This window comes from Macrotis lagotis, chromosome 1, assembly GCF_037893015.1.
Source record: "Macrotis lagotis isolate mMagLag1 chromosome 1, bilby.v1.9.chrom.fasta, whole genome shotgun sequence".
NCBI classification, from domain to species: Eukaryota; Metazoa; Chordata; class Mammalia; order Peramelemorphia; family Peramelidae; genus Macrotis; species Macrotis lagotis.
This window is the reverse complement of record NC_133658.1, coordinates 838,430,574-838,446,973: the sequence shown is the minus strand read 5'-3', so window position 1 is coordinate 838,446,973 and position 16,400 is coordinate 838,430,574. Positions and strand designations below refer to the sequence as shown.

At 55.2% G+C, this 16,400-nt stretch overlaps 1 long non-coding RNA gene across 1 annotated transcript in view; it reads right to left on the bottom strand.

Moving 5' to 3' along the window:
- Positions 1–15,243, bottom strand: part of LOC141508617 (uncharacterized) — a 45,778-nt gene extending 30,535 nt beyond the window's left edge. The window contains exon 1 of the long non-coding RNA XR_012474466.1: positions 15,157–15,243. This is a non-coding gene — a long non-coding RNA (uncharacterized LOC141508617). The remainder of the gene's footprint in view (positions 1–15,156) is intronic.
- Positions 15,244–16,400: the final 1,157 nt, after the last annotated feature.

The window sequence follows — 16,400 nt, the reverse complement described above, 5'->3', positions numbered from 1 at the left end:
TTTGCCACCCTCAGGCCTTGTCGCTCTGGGACCCGCTTTCGGGTGGACGCCCCTCGCCCTCCAGCCAGTGCCAAGGCCCCGGAGCTTAGAGCAGCCAGACTTGCAGTGGAATCTGTTCTCGCCCCGGGAAGCCTTGCCGGCCTTGCCCATCCGGCCCAATTCCCGACTCGGTATCCCTGAACCCAGGGCAGGTCCGGGGCCCAGGAGTAGAGTCCCCATTGTCTTCCCCGGGAGCCCAGGCCCCAGCCAATTCCACCCTCCCGACCCGCCCTCCCCACCAGCCCGGATCGCTCTTCCAAGCCCGGCCAGCCAACTGACCATGCTGCCGGAAGCCCTGATCCAGGAGCTGCTGGACGCGCTGCTATCACTCTGCAGGGCCGGCTTCGTCGAGCTCTGTGCCCAGCTGGCCCAACTACAGCAAGGCTTGCCCCAGGTGGCCACTCGGCTGCTACACGACGTCTCTGTGTGGGAGGGCTTGCTGGAAGTGGACCAGGGTCCTGGCGCCCTGCAGTTGCTGGCCGGTCTCTGGGCCAGTGTGGTAGACCTGGACATTGACCACGTGCACACGGCTCTGCTCGGCCTTTGCAGCTGCCTTGGCGACGAGCTGCTAGACACGAGCTCTGAATGGGCGCTCTGCCTGCTGGAGCAGGCTGGCAGTTGGCTGGCCCGTGTGCAGCCTGGTCTCCTCTTCCGCAGGCTCCGAGACCTAGATCGCCAAGGACTCCTGCGCCAGGCCCCGCCACCATCTGACCACCAGGCCCTGGCCGCCATGTACACTCGCCCCTCCTTGGTGCCCAGTCACCTGGCCGCCGCCAACAGCCTGGAGCACCTCTCCCTCCTCACCCACGTCCTACTGGCCATGAGCCAGACAGACGGCCTGCACCCGTTGCACAGCCTGCAAGGCATTTTGGACGCCATCCAAAGCCCCCAGTGCTGGGCCATTATGGAAAGTCAAGTTTACTCTTAATCCTCTCCGACATTGTTGCTCCTCCGCCTCCCGGCTTCCCTCCACGCACGCACACCAAAGACAGCCACCAGGCCCTGCTTGCTTCTCCACGCGGCCCTCACACATTGGAGCTCTGCTGCCTTGCCTGGGACACCTTCGCAAACTCCACTCCGGTGCCCCTCGAAGCCCTGTCACTTCTCCTTAGCCCCAAGCTCTGACTCCTCTCTCGACTTTGCGGCAAACCAGATCAACTAGCTTCCCCAGAAAAAGCGGGCCCGCACAATCAGCCACACTGCATACTCGGCCTCCTCGAGCTCCCTCCTTTCTCCAGAAACCTTCCCAGCACCTGGGCCTACAACCTCCTTAACAAGACCCATCGAACTTCGCTCTGTATCTCTGCTTCCGGGGCTGTGGTCCTGCTCTGCCTTGCCTCCTCCTCTCTCTCCCTCTCCCTCCCCTAACCGGTTCTCTCTCTCTCCATCCCGAGTGCTTTCTCTCCCCCCGCACACTTGGATCTTTGTTCGTCGCTCCACCACGATCGAAGTCATTTTGCATTTACCTTACTCTTTGGCTACGTACATGCAGAGAGAGAGAGAGAGAGCTTTCCATCTTCCTTTGTTGGGGGCGTTACTATTGCAAACTTTGCTCCCTCCTTCTCTTCACTTCTCCCTCCCCCGAGTGAAAGTCACCTGATGTCTGCTCTAGGTGAGTCCTTGAGGAGGATTCCCAAGCGAGGGGAAAGAAGAAGCCTCGGAATGAATGCAATCACAGAATAAATACACAAGATGCTTGATCTCCATGTTCCAGAGAAGCAGTGGTCGGCATGGGAAGTCGACATTTCCTTCTCCGCAAAAGCGTGGCCCTTGATGCCACCAGTTCTTTGGAATGATCTCTGGTTATCATCCTGCTGAGGTGATGAAGTCCATTCGAATGGAGCATCAACCACGGTGTCCTTCTGGCCGGGCTCGCTCCACTCAGCATCCATTCTCGTCAGTCCCTTCAGGCATTTCTCAAACTCTACTCCCAGTGATCTCCACCAGAACACTAGGATTCCCTCACAGTCCGCTGCCACGAGTTGTTCAGCCTGTCTGCAATTGCTGGCTCTCCCCTCGATTTGCAATTCTTGCTCCCGATCTAAAGAGCTGCTATCAAGAGTGGCTGAAATAGGTATTTAACCTTTTTCTGGGATGGCCAGATCAAGGGGTATGAACAGTTGTACTTTACGGCCGGACTTCCACGTTGCTCCGTGGAAAGGTTGCAATCACTTGAGAACTCCACCAAGAGGGTCATCGTGGAACCCTTTTCCCTCATTCCCTCCAACAGTGCTGTTAGGCGTGGCTTGGGTCCGGGCAGCGCGTTGAATTTGCATTTCTCTAATCTATCAGGATTGACAGCCTTTCCCCCATCTCACTATAGATTGCTTGACTTTTTCCACCCCTGACCCTGCCGGGTCATGTCCTTTGATCATTTCTCCCATTGAGCAATCGATTGTCTTCTTATCGCTTGGTCTCCCTTCCCCATATCTTTGACAATTGAGTCTTTGTTCAGACCCATTCGTGGGAAAGAAACATCGTTTCCCAAGCCACTGCTTTGCTTTGCTTTGCTTTGCTTTGCTTTGCTTTGCTTTGCTTTGCTTTGCTTTGCTTTGCTTTGCATCCTGGTGGCAGTGGTGCTCTTTGTGCAGAAACTTTGACAATTGAAAGAAATGCCAGTTTTCCTTGGAGGCTTTGGGTAATGCTGTCTCTCCCTCGTTCTCTCAACGACTCCCGCTCTTTCCCTACATCGGACAGATGAAGTAGTCCTTGAAGTCCTCTGTGCCTTCTGCTGTCACCTTTGAAATTTCAGTCCTGTGCCCGTTTCCAGCTTATCTTCCTCGATGGTTTCAGACGTTCTGGCCTCCTAGGCATGTTCAACATTTGTGCCTAGTTTCTGGCCGAGCATTTTGCGGTTTTAGCTGTATTTTTGTGGCCCAAGGTCGATTCTCTGCCCAGAAGTGAGATCCTTTGGAAGGAAGTTGATGGAAGCTGTCCAGTACCCTGGTCCTTGAATACTGTCTGTGTGGTTCTCGTTAGCTCTTTGGATTTTGCAAGTGTCACCTCCGTCAAGTTTTGGTGTGTCGCCCACTCTAGAGCAATCTTTTCTCTGGGAAAGGGCAAAGGCTTAGTTAGGGTTGGGCTGGGAAAAGCCCTTGGTTGGAGGAGAGGTGACCCTGACCAAGGGATGGTGGACCCAAAGGAAACTTTTCCCTTCCATCTCCCTTGGTCGATGTCTCGCTGACGAACGGGAGTGTATAGATGGTAGGGGTAGGTCTCGTGCTGCTTTTTGGGGTCAGCCGGGAGTGTGTGCCTGGACAAGCACTTTCCAGAAGTGGCGGGGGAATTTGACAGTGAAGCGTTTGTGTTGTTTGGTTTTGGTTTATCTTGCTTTTTTTCTATCCTATTTTGGGAGTGCTGCTGCCTCTGTCCGTGGTTCTAGCCTCAATGAGGGACGGCAGCTTGCATACGGGGCCGAGCCTTTCCCGCTAGGGTGGCCACCTCCTTGGCAAGGGTCCCCCAGAAGGCTGAGCAGTGGCCCCGGGCAATGGAAGGGTGCGCCAGTGGAGGGTGTGTGCCTCTGGTGTTTGATCCTCCTGTCAATTGGTAGGATGTCCGCGGGGGCGGGGGGGGGGGGACGGAAGGAGGAAAGGGGCCTTACGGGGGGGGGGGGGTCCTGGTGGCCTATATACGGGTGGGTTGCTGCTGAGGCCCCGCAGTAAGCAATCCCCGGCGGGACAGAAGAAAGGTAAGGCCCTCGGCTCCCTCTCCCTCCGACCCGACGCATTGCTCGCTTCGGGGCAATCCTGCCCCACGGCCCGACTTTGCCACCCTCAGGCCTTGTCGCTCTGGGACCCGCTTTCGGGTGGACGCCCCTCGCCCTCCAGCCAGTGCCAAGGCCCCGGAGCTTAGAGCAGCCAGACTTGCAGTGGAATCTGTTCTCGCCCCGGGAAGCCTTGCCGGCCTTGCCCATCCGGCCCAATTCCCGACTCGGTATCCCTGAACCCAGGGCAGGTCCGGGGCCCAGGAGTAGAGTCCCCATTGTCTTCCCCGGGAGCCCAGGCCCCAGCCAATTCCACCCTCCCGACCCGCCCTCCCCACCAGCCCGGATCGCTCTTCCAAGCCCGGCCAGCCAACTGACCATGCTGCCGGAAGCCCTGATCCAGGAGCTGCTGGACGCGCTGCTATCACTCTGCAGGGCCGGCTTCGTCGAGCTCTGTGCCCAGCTGGCCCAACTACAGCAAGTTTTGCCCCAGGTGGCCACTCGGCTGCTACACGACGTCTCTGTGTGGGAGGGCTTGCTGGAAGTGGACCAGGGTCCTGGCGCCCTGCAGTTGCTGGCCGGTCTCTGGGCCAGTGTGGTAGACCTGGACATTGACCAAGTGCACACGGCTCTGCTCGGCCTTTGCAGCTGCCTTGGCGACGAGCTGCTAGACACGAGCCCTGAATGGGCGCTCTGCCTGCTGGAGCAGGCTGGCAGTTGGCTGGCCCTTGTGCAGCCTGGTCTCCTCTTCCGCAGGCTCCGAGACCTAGATCGCCAAGGACTCCTGCGCCAGGCCCCGCCACCATCTGACCACCAGGCCCTGGCCGCCATGTACACTCGCCCCTCCTTGGTGCCCAGTCACCTGGCCGCCGCCAACAGCCTGGAGCACCTCTCCCTCCTCACCCACGTCCTACTGGCCATGAGCCAGACAGACGTCCTGCACCCGTTGCACAGCCTGCAAGGCATTTTGGACGCCATCCAAAGCCCCCAGTGCTGGGCCATTATGGAAAGTCAAGTTTACTCTTAATCCTCTCAGACATTGTTGCTCCTCCGCCTCCCGGCTTCCCTCCACGCACGCACACCAAAGCCAGCCACCAGGCCCTGCTTGCTTCTCCACGCGGCCCTCACACATTGGAGCTCTGCTGCCTTGCCTGGGACACCTTCGCAAACTCCACTCCGGTGCCCCTCGAAGCCCTGTCACTTCTCCTTAGCCCCAAGCTCTGACCCCTCTCTCGACTTTGCGGCAAACCAGATCAACTAGCTTCCCCAGAAAAACCGGGCCCGCACAATCAGCCACACTGCATACTCGGCCTCCTCGAGCTCCCTCCTTTCTCCAGAAACCTTCCCAGCACCTGGGCCTACAACCTCCTTAACAAGACCCATCGAACTTCGCTCTGTATCTCTGCTTCAGGGGCTGTGGTCCTGCTCTGCCTTGCCTCCTCCTCTCTCTCCCTCTCCCTCCCCTAACCGGTTCTCTCTCTCTCCATCCCGAGTGCTTTCTCTCCCCCCGCACACTTGGATCTTTGTTCGTCGCTCCACCACGATCGAAGTCATTTTGCATTTACCTTACTCTTTGGCTACGTACATGCAGAGAGAGAGAGAGAGAGCTTTCCATCTTCCTTTGTTGGGGGCGTTAGTATTGCAAACTTTGCTCCCTCCTTCTCTTCACTTCTCCCTCCCCCGAGTGAAAGTCACCTGATGTCTGCTCTAGGTGAGTCCTTGAGGAGGATTCCCAAGCGAGGGGAAAGAAGAAGCCTCAGAATGAATGCAATCACAGAATAAATACACAAGATGCCTGATCTCCATGTTCCAGAGAAGCAGTGGTCGGCATGGGAAGTCGACATTTCCTTCTCCGCAAAAGGGTGGCCCTTGATGCCACCAGTTCTTTGGAATGATCTCTGGTTATCATCCTGCTGAGGTGATGAAGTCCATTCGAATGGAGCATCAACCACGGTGTCCTTCTGGCCGGGCTCGCTCCACTCAGCATCCATTCTCGTCAGTCCCTTCAGGCATTTCTCAAACTCTACTCCCAGTGATCTCCACCAGAACACTAGGATTCCCTCACAGTCCGCTGCCACGAGTTGTTCAGCCTGTCTGCAATTGCTGGCTCTCCCCTCGATTTGCAATTCTTGCTCCCGATCTAAAGAGCTGCTATCAAGAGTGGCTGAAATAGGTATTTAACCTTTTTCTGGGATGGCCAGATCAAGGGGTATGAACAGTTGTACTTTACGGCCGGACTTCCACGTTGCTCCGTGGAAAGGTTGCAATCACTTGAGAACTCCACCAAGAGGGTCATCGTGGAACCCTTTTCCCTCATTGCCTCCAACAGTGGTGTTAGGCGTGGCTTGGGTCCGGGCAGCGCGTTGAATTTGCATTTCTCTAATCTATCAGGATTGACAGCCTTTCCCCCATCTCACTATAGATTGCTTGACTTTTTCCACCCCTGACCCTGCCGGGTCATGTCCTTTGATCATTTCTCCCATTGAGCAATCGATTGTCTTCTTATCGCTTGGTCTCCCTTCCCCATATCTTTGACAATTGAGTCTTTGTTCAGACCCATTCGTGGGAAAGAAACATCGTTTCCCAAGCCACTGCTTTGTTTTGCTTTGCTTTGCTTTGCTTTGCATCCTGGTGGCAGTGGTGCTCTTTGTGCAGAAACTTTGACAATTGAAAGAAATGCCAGTTTTCCTTGGAGGCTTTGGGTAATGCTGTCTCTCCCTCGTTCTCTCAACGACTCCCGCTCTTTCCCTACATCGGACAGATGAAGTAGTCCTTGAAGTCCTCTGTGCCTTCTGCTGTCACCTTTGAAATTTCAGTCCTGTGCCCGTTTCCAGCTTATCTTCCTCGATGGTTTCAGACGTTCTGGCCTACTAGGCATGTTCAACATTTGTGCCTAGTTTCTGGCCGAGCATTTTGCGGTTTTAGCTGTATTTTTGTGGCCCAAGGTCGATTCTCTGCCCAGAAGTGAGATCCTTTGGAAGGAAGTTGATGGAAGCTGTCCAGTACCCTGGTCCTTGAATACTGTCTGTGTGGTTCTCGTTAGCTCTTTGGATTTTGCAAGTGTCACCTCCTTCAAGTTTTGTTGTGTCTCCCACTCTAGAGCAATCTTTTCTCTGGGAAAGGGCAAAGGCTTAGTTAGGGTTGGGCTGGGAAAAGCCCTTGGTTGGAGGAGAGGTGACCCTGACCAAGGGATGGTGGACCCAAAGGAAACTTTTCCCTTCCATCTCCCTTAGTCGGTGTCTCGCTGACGAACTGGAGTGTATAGATGGTAGGGGTAGGTCTCGTGCTGCTTTTTGGGGTCAGCCGGGAGTGTGTGCCTGGACAAGCACTTTCCAGAAGTGGCGGGGGAATTTGACAGTGAAGCGTTTGTGTTGTTTGGTTTTGGTTTATCTTGCTTTTTTTCTATCATATTTTGGGAGTGCTGCTGCCTCTGTCCGTGGTTCTAACCTCAATGAGGGACGGCAGCTTGCATACGGTGCCGAGCCTTTCCCGCTAGGGTGGCCACCTCCTTGGCAAGGATCCCCCAGAAGGCTGAGCAGTGGCCCCGGGAAATGGAAGGGTGCGCCAGTGGAGGGTGTGTGCCTCTGGTGTTTGATCCTCCTGTCAATTGGTAGGATGTCCGCGGGGGCGGGGGAGGGGCGGGAGGAGGAAAGGGGCCTTACGGGGGGGGGGGGTCCTGGTGGCCTATATACGGGTGGGTTGCTGCTGAGGCCCCGCAGTAAGCAATCCCCGGCGGGACAGAAGGAAGGTAAGGCCCTCGGCTCCCTCTCCCTCCGACCCGACGCATTGCTCGCTTCGGGGCAATCCTGCCCCACGGCCCGACTTTGCCACCCTCAGGCCTTGTCGCTCTGGGACCCGCTTTCGGGTGGACGCCCCTCGCCCTCCAGCCAGTGCCAAGGCCCCGGAGCTTAGAGCAGCCAGACTTGCAGTGGAATCTGTTCTCGCCCCGGGAAGCCTTGCCGGCCTTGCCCATCCGGCCCAATTCCCGACTCGGTATCCCTGAACCCAGGGCAGGTCCGGGGCCCAGGAGTAGAGTCCCCATTGTCTTCCCCGGGAGCCCAGGCCCCAGCCAATTCCACCCTCCCGACCCGCCCTCCCCACCAGCCCGGATCGCTCTTCCAAGCCCGGCCAGCCAACTGACCATGCTGCCGGAAGCCCTGATCCAGGAGCTGCTGGACGCGCTGCTATCACTCTGCAGGGCCGGCTTCGTCGAGCTCTGTGCCCAGCTGGCCCAACTACAGCAAGGTTTGCCCCAGGTGGCCACTCGGCTGCTACACGACGTCTCTGTGTGGGAGGGCTTGCTGGAAGTGGACCAGGGTCCTGGCGCCCTGCAGTTGCTGGCCGGTCTCTGGGCCAGTGTGGTAGACCTGGACATTGACCAAGTGCACACGGCTCTGCTCGGCCTTTGCAGCTGCCTTGGCGACGAGCTGCTAGACACGAGCCCTGAATGGGCGCTCTGCCTGCTGGAGCAGGCTGGCAGTTGGCTGGCCCGTGTGCAGCCTGGTCTCCTCTTCCGCAGGCTCCGAGACCTAGATCGCCAAGGACTCCTGCGCCAGGCCCCGCCACCATCTGACCACCAGGCCCTGGCCGCCATGTACACTCGCCCCTCCTTGGTGCCCAGTCACCTGGCCGCCGCCAACAGCCTGGAGCACCTCTCCCTCCTCACCCACGTCCTACTGGCCATGAGCCAGACAGACGTCCTGCACCCGTTGCACAGCCTGCAAGGCATTTTGGACGCCATCCAAAGCCCCCAGTGCTGGGCCATTATGGAAAGTCAAGTTTACTCTTAATCCTCTCAGACATTGTTGCTCCTCCGCCTCCCGGCTTCCCTCCACGCACGCACACCAAAGCCAGCCACCAGGCCCTGCTTGCTTCTCCACGCGGCCCTCACACATTGGAGCTCTGCTGCCTTGCCTGGGACACCTTCGCAAACTCCACTCCGGTGCCCCTCGAAGCCCTGTCACTTCTCCTTAGCCCCAAGCTCTGACCCCTCTCTCGACTTTGCGGCAAACCAGATCAACTAGCTTCCCCAGAAAAACCGGGCCCGCACAATCAGCCACACTGCATACTCGGCCTCCTCGAGCTCCCTCCTTTCTCCAGAAACCTTCCCAGCACCTGGGCCTACAACCTCCTTAACAAGACCCATCGAACTTCGCTCTGTATCTCTGCTTCAGGGGCTGTGGTCCTGCTCTGCCTTGCCTCCTCCTCTCTCTCCCTCTCCCTCCCCTAACCGGTTCTCTCTCTCTCCATCCCGAGTGCTTTCTCTGCCCCCGCACACTTGGATCTTTGTTCGTCGCTCCACCACGATGGAAGTCATTTTGCATTTACCTTACTCTTTGGCTACGTACATGCAGAGAGAGAGAGAGAGAGCTTTCCATCTTCCTTTGTTGGGGGCGTTAGTATTGCAAACTTTGCTCCCTCCTTCTCTTCACTTCTCCCTCCCCCGAGTGAAAGTCACCTGATGCCTGCTCTAGGTGAGTCCTTGAGGAGGATTCCCAAGCGAGGGGAAAGAAGAAGCCTCAGAATGAATGCAATCACAAAATAAATACACAAGATGCCTGATCTCCATGTTCCAGAGAAGCAGTGGTTGGCATGGGAAGTCGACATTTCCTTCTCCGCAAAAGGGTGGCCCTTGATGCCACCAGTTCTTTGGAATGATCTCTGGTTATCATCCTGCTGAGGTGATGAAGTCCATTCGAATGGAGCATCAACCACGATGTCCTTCTGGCCGGGCTCGCCCCACTCAGCATCCATTCTCGTCAGTCCCTTCAGGCATTTCTCAAACTCTACTCCCAGTGATCTCCACCAGAACACTAGGATTCCCTCACAGTCCGCTGCCACGAGTTGTTCAGCCTGTCTGCAATTGCTGGCTCTCCCCTCGATTTGCAATTCTTGCTCCCGATCTAAAGAGCTGCTATCAAGAGTGGCTGAAATAGGTATTTAACCTTTTTCTGGGATGGCCAGATCAAGGGGTATGAACAGTTGTACTTTACGGCCGGACTTCCACGTTGCTCCGTGGAAAGGTTGCAATCACTTGAGAACTCCACCAAGAGGGTCATCGTGGAACCCTTTTCCCTCATTGCCTCCAACAGTGGTGTTAGGCGTGGCTTGGGTCCGGGCAGCGCGTTGAATTTGCATTTCTCTAATCTATCAGGATTGACAGCCTTTCCCCCATCTCACTATAGATTGCTTGACTTTTTCCACCCCTGACCCTGCCGGGTCATGTCCTTTGATCATTTCTCCCATTGAGCAATCGATTGTCTTCTTATCGCTTGGTCTCCCTTCCCCATATCTTTGAGAATTGAGTCCTTGTTCAGACCCTTTCGTGGGAAAGAAACATCGTTTCCCAACCCACTGCTTTGCTTTGCTTTGCTTTGCATCCTGGTGGCAGTGGTGCTCTTTGTGCAGAAACTTTGACAACTGAAAGAAATGCCAGTTTTCCTTGGAGGCTTTGGGTAATGCTGTCTCTCCCTCGTTCTCTCAACGACTCCCGCTCTTTCCCTACATCGGACAGATGAAGTAGTCCTTGAAGTTCTGCTGTCACCTTTGAAATTTCAGTCCTGTGCGCGTTTCCAGCTTATCTTCCTCGATGGTTTCAGACGTTCTTGCCTCCTATGCATGTTCAACATTTGTGCCTAGTTTCTGGCCGAGCATTTTCCTCTTTTAGCTGTATTTTTGTGGCCTAAGGTCGATTCTCTGCCCAGAAGTGAGATTCTTTGGAAGGAAGTTGATCGAAGCTGTCCAATACCCTGGTCCTTGAATACTGTCTGTCTGGTTCTCGTTAGCTCTTTGGATTTTGCAAGTGTCACCTGCTTCAAGTTCTGGAGTATCTCCGACCCTAGACCAACCTTTTCTCTGGGAAAGTTCAAAGGCTTAGGTTTGGCCTGGTAAAAGCCCTTGTTTGGAGGAGAGGTGTCCCTGACCAAGGGATGGTGGATCCAAAGGAGAGTTTTCCCTTCCATCTCCCTTAGTCGGGGTCTCGGTGACGCACTGGAGTTAATATATGCTAGGTTTATGTCTCGTGCTGCTCTTTCGCGTTAGCCGGGAATGTGTGCCTGTCTAAGCACTTTCCAGAAGAGGTGGAGGAATTTGGCATGGAAGCGTTTGTGTTGTTTTGTTTTGGTTTCTCTTGCTTATTTTCCAAGGTTCGATCCTCTTCTACTAAGAGGACATCGAATCCCCAAATCTAACCTCTTGAAAGGAGGAAAATGAAAAATCAGGGTTAAAGACAAACTACGTTGAGTCCGATTTCAGTTGCACTGTCGAATTCTCTCTGGTTTCCCTCCCCCCCCCCCCCCCCCCCGCTCACCTTCCCTTCTCTCTAAGCCTTCCTCTCACATTCCTTAGCTGCCTTGCTTTGTTCGGGGTCGAGTAGGTCAAAAATGTGACAGAGATCCTGGGCATGCAAACACCACAGCTATTCCCCAGCTATCATTTTGGGAAGCCAAGTAGAAAGAGCAATTGCCACGGACAAAGTTCCAAAGAGGAGGTTTCCTTGGGTATTACATCATCAAGAGTGCTTGTTGCAGGATGGGGAAGGTGGTCCTTTTGATCCCGCGCTCCAGTCAATGTCTTGTGTCATAGTCATCCTGGAAAACGCTCAGTGAAGGAATGGCAGCTTTACCGGTCTTGGTGAGGATATCCTTGCCTTTGCTTCTGCTCACGTGTCTCAACCGGTAATTTGGACCAGCAGCATCTTGCACAGCAATGGAAGGTTTTTGGTCCTCTCTTTGGATTGGGTTCTTTTCTCTACCTCACAGTAGCAGCAGAAATAGGAATAGGAGTATTCGGAGTAGGAACTGTACTTGCAGTAGTAGTAGTAGTAGTAGTAGTAGCAATTGTACCAAAAGAAGAAGAAGTAGAAGAAGAAGAAGAAAAAGAAGTATAAGAAGAAGAAGGAGGAGAAAGAAAGAAAGAAAGAAGAATAGTGCTCAGAATAATGATGTGGCAATTGGTGCTTTTCTGTTTTCCGGGATCGAGGTGTGCCTTAGAGAGCTTATTGTCAGTTATGGTTTGGTCAGGTCCGCTGCTATGGGAGGTATCCTTGGGATGAGGGAGTTGCAGCGGGGGGAGGAGGAGAAGGCAGGTGTTGGTGGCATTTCTTGCTAGTTGTTGAGGAGGCGTTGGGCCAGGGAGCCTGCACCCGTTCTAGCAGACATAGATTGGGAGAGGGTGTGCAGTGCGTGTGGCTCAGTCCCCTGGTCTCCATCCAGTAAGTGAGCAAACCACTTGTTATATTTCTTCCTCTCGTTTCGGAACCAGTTTCGGACCTGGTTTTTGGAGAGGTGCAGCTGAGCCGCCAGCGCTTCCATCTCCTTGGCGGGGAGGTTCTGGTTGGCTTTGAAAGTGTCAGTCAAGACTTGGAGTTGGTAGGGAGAAAAGCGGACCCAGGGCGTCCTCTTCTTCTTGGTAGGACCAAGGATGTCGCTTTGCCCCTCCATTTGCTCAGTGTGAGAGGGAAATTCGGGGTCAGGCAGGGCATCCGAGGAAATAGAGTCCCAGTCAGTGCCTGGCACTGCACTAATCTGCATCTGGGTCCCGACTAAGGGGTGGTCTTGGTACATCGGGGCCGGCGGGTCCTTGCTGCAGTTCAAGAAGTCCTCCTGGGCTGCCTCTGATCCCAGGCCATCCCAAAGGTGACCCAGCAGCCCAACATCCTCCTGAGGCAAAACGAGGCCAGCAGCTGGTCCCTCGCAGACGGAGGCAGGCAGAGGAGTCGGGGAGACAGGGTCCCAGCCAGTCCCTGGCACTGCACTAATCTGCATCTCGGTCCCGACTAAGGCATGGTTTTCGTGCATCGGGGCAGGGGGGTCTTTGCTGCACGGCAGCAAGTCCTCCTCGGGTGACTGTCCACTCGCGTCTTCCAGCAGGTCTCCCATCAGGGTGTCAGACTCTTGGCAAGAGAGGAGACAATGGTCTTGACCCTCAGGCCCTGGGGTAAGTAGGGGATCTGACCCGGCAGATGCCAAGGCAGAAGCTGCCTCTGTAACTAATCTGCACCTGGGTCGTGACTAAGGTGGGCACGGGATGTAGAGAGCCACCAGAGCCATTGCTACAGCTCTTCAAGTCCTCATGGGGTGACTCGGTGACCAGGCTGTCTAGGAAATGCTCCAGCAGGGAATCGTTCCCCTTCCAAGAGAGCAGACTATCGTCTTGGCACTCAGGCCCTGGGGCAAGTAGCGGACCTGACCTGGCAGAGTGCGAGCCAGGCGCTACCTCCGCGCTAATCTGCATCTGAGTTGTGATGAAGGTGGGCACGTGTTGCAGAGGGTCCCCCGAGTCCATGCTGCAACTCCTCGAGTCCTCCTGGGGTGACTCTGTTTCCTGGCTGTCTAGGAAATCTTCCAGCTGGCACTGGGACCCGTGGTAAGAGAAGCGACCGTGGTCTCTGCCCTCAGGCCCTGGGGCCAGTAGGGCATCGGACCCGGCAAAGGCCAAGCCAGGCACTCCCTCTGCACTAATTTGCATCTGGGTCGTGGTGAAGGTGGGCAGCGGTTGCACAGGGGACCCAAAGTCAATGCTGCAACTCATCAAGTCCTTCTCGGGTGACTCGGTTTCCACGCTGTCTAGGAAGTCTTCCCGTTGGGAATCGTACTCTTGGCAAGAGAGGAGACAATCGTGTCGGCCGTCAGGCCCTGGGGCAAGTAGAGGATCTGACCCAGCAGAGTGTCAGCCAGGACCTGCCAGTCCTCTAATCTGCATCTCGGGGCTAACCGAGCCGGGGACAAGCTGCGGAGGCACCAGCGGGTCCTTGCTGCTGGACAGCAAGTCGTCCAGGCTTGGCTCTCCTCCCGAGCTCACTACAAGGTCGGCCACTGGGGCCGAATTCTGTTGGGAAGAGAGAGGAAAACGGGCTGGGCCCTCAGAGACACTGCCTGCTGAGGTGCCCAGGGTTGGTCCCGGGGCTTCTGACACATCGCTCTCCTTCTCCCGCTCGGAACAGCGAGCCTGCAGAAGCTGATACACTTCTTCCATAGCCAAGTCCAGGGCCCCAGAGTCGGGCCAGGCTTGGTCAGAAGACAGGGCCATGACTCGGGCCTCCAGTTCAGTGCAAACCCGACCGTCTGCCAAAACCTTGCATCTCCCTGGCTTCCTCAACTGCAAAATACCCGGCGTCACGCCAAAATGGTCGATGCCTCGGGCCACTAGAATACTCGAGGTCCTCTAAATCGCTCCGATAACCGGGCCTTCTTCCTCAGGCAGCAGTCAGAGTCAGCGGGGCACAAAGCTCAGCACAGTGTCTTCAACTTATCGAGTCCGGAAATGCAGGCTAGCTCGATCTCCATGCAAGCCTGCTGAGCTCCAAGAGAGAGTGGCGCCAGGATGCCTGCTCTTTGTATAGGCCAGGATGCCTGGATTGGAACACGTCACTGTGACGCCGTCTACACAGAGGACCGCCTCTTTCCACTCCTACCCCGGAGGATGGGCACAGCCACCCAACTCCTCCTGCCCTCAGCCGCCCAGTCTAGGCCATACCCTCCATCACCATTTTCTAGATACCTTTCAGAAGTGCTATCCTGAATATCTTCAAGCTCCACGTCCTCCGAGTTCATGGTCAGGCACCCACTTTGCACCGCATAGCAGAGCAACGCCCCCCACCCTCCGCGGACAATTCCCCCCCCCCCCCCCCCCCCCGCCGATCTCCACCCCACCCTGCGCTACAGTGCTCCAATGGAACTGGGCCTGAGTCCTCGAATCACAGTTTGGGTAAGGATTGTCGGAACACATCAAACGGAAAGCGTTTTCTCGTTCGAAGAGAAAGAATGGCAAATAGAGCGTGAACAAATCCCATGCTTTTTCCGTCCATCTTTAGAAACGCGCCAAAAAAGCCGCAAACCTCACAGCCACAGCCACATCGGACGCGGAAACCGCTGCGAGCACGAGCGAGAACATAAAGACAGCCACTGAGTCCACAAAGAAGACATCAACTTCTTTCTAACCAAATCACTAGCTTGAGATCGAGGGAAGAAGATGAGCTGGGCAGGAGGGCACCTGGAGGCCCCTCCTCTCTTAGGCCACAATTCTACCCTACTCGACTGAGCGAGACATTCAAGGCACGCAATTCCCTGTGCCACTCTCCTTAAGCAACAGGGCCTTGCCACCGCAACCGAAAGGACACTTCTGCGCCTCCAAGGTTTCAACTCCAAGGGGCATCTTCGTTTTCGCAAACAGACATTAACAAGAGGAGGAAATGACGCGCAAACCAACATTCCTAGAAAGTTGAGGCCGTTTCCTGGCCGACTACCATGCAAATCCGCCGGGTTGCCTTCCCCAGCACCATCCCTAACCCTCCACCGCCCACCCCCGCCCAGCTATTTCTCTCTGTCTCTTGGAATCTCTGCTTATATCTCGCTATCTCTTGTTTTCTCTCTCTCCCACTGAGTCTCACAGCCTCTTTTCACATTCTCTCTTACCCTCCAACTGAGCAACGTTATGGATACCGGACCAGTCCTTCAATTGAAGAAACCTGCTAGGGAAAGTGGTTGGGACAAGTCAATGCTGAAGGACGAGTGAGATCCTCAGGCCACGTAATCTTTTCCAGGTGGAATGAGATCTTTCTCCCCACCCCCACCCCCACCCCCACTACCACCCCTCAAGTGGAACAGGTTATACTGCCAAGCCCAGAAACTTCTCTCCTCCGAGACACAGAGCAGCACCGCGGTTGCCGAAGGCAGGACCAAAAGCATCTCACCGAGCCAAGATGGGGCCACTAAAGCATTTCCTGAGTTTCTCAATCTCAACAGAACCAAGCGTATTGCTAGTCACTAGAAAAACCGTCAGAAGGAGCATGGAGGGTCCCTGAAATTCCGAGCAATTGCCTGTTATCAATCTGCTGCCTCTGTGTTTCTGATCCACCGGGTCAGAATCCTTGCAGGCCAGCTACCCTGGCCAATCTCAACGGTTTTGTTTTTTTTTGTTTGTTTGTTTGTTTTTGCTAAAGAAGCCTTTCCCCTGAAGGGGGCTGGAGGCTTTTGGCTTTAAGTTCTCTCAAGTGGCCTGCCTCCATTTCGCTTGTCTGGACGATGCCATAGAGGCATTTGAAGTCTCCAGGCACGGTCCTTGTCTACTAACAAGATATTGAGTCGCCAAATCCAACCTCTTACTAGGAAGAAAATGAAAAATCAGGATTAAAGATGAAATACGTCGGGTCAGAATTCAGTTGCGCTGTCGAATTCTCTCTGGTTTCCCTCCCTCCGGCTCAATTTCCCTTCTCTGCAATCTTCCCTCTCACATTGCTTAGCTGACTCGCCTTGGTTGGGGTCTGACTAGGTCAGACACGTGACGGAACCTGGGCAGGCAGTCACCACAGCTGCTTCCCAGCTACCATTTTGGGAAGCCAAGTGGAAAGTGCAAGTGCCATGGATGCCTCCTCTTTAGAAGACTATCATGCCTGCATTGGAACATGTCCCTGTTATTCGCCCTACATAGAGGACAGCCTCTTTTCCCTCCTAACCCTCAGGATGGGCACAACCACATAACTCCTCCTGCCCTCAGCTGGTCAATCTAAGCCATAACGTCACTGACTGATGGGAGGTGGTCTTCCTCTAGCAGTCTTGGTTATGATATCCTTGCCCTTCCTTCTGCTCACTTGTCTCAACCAGCCATTTGGGACAGCAGCTTCTTGCACCGCAATGGAAGGTTTTTCGTCTTTCCTTTG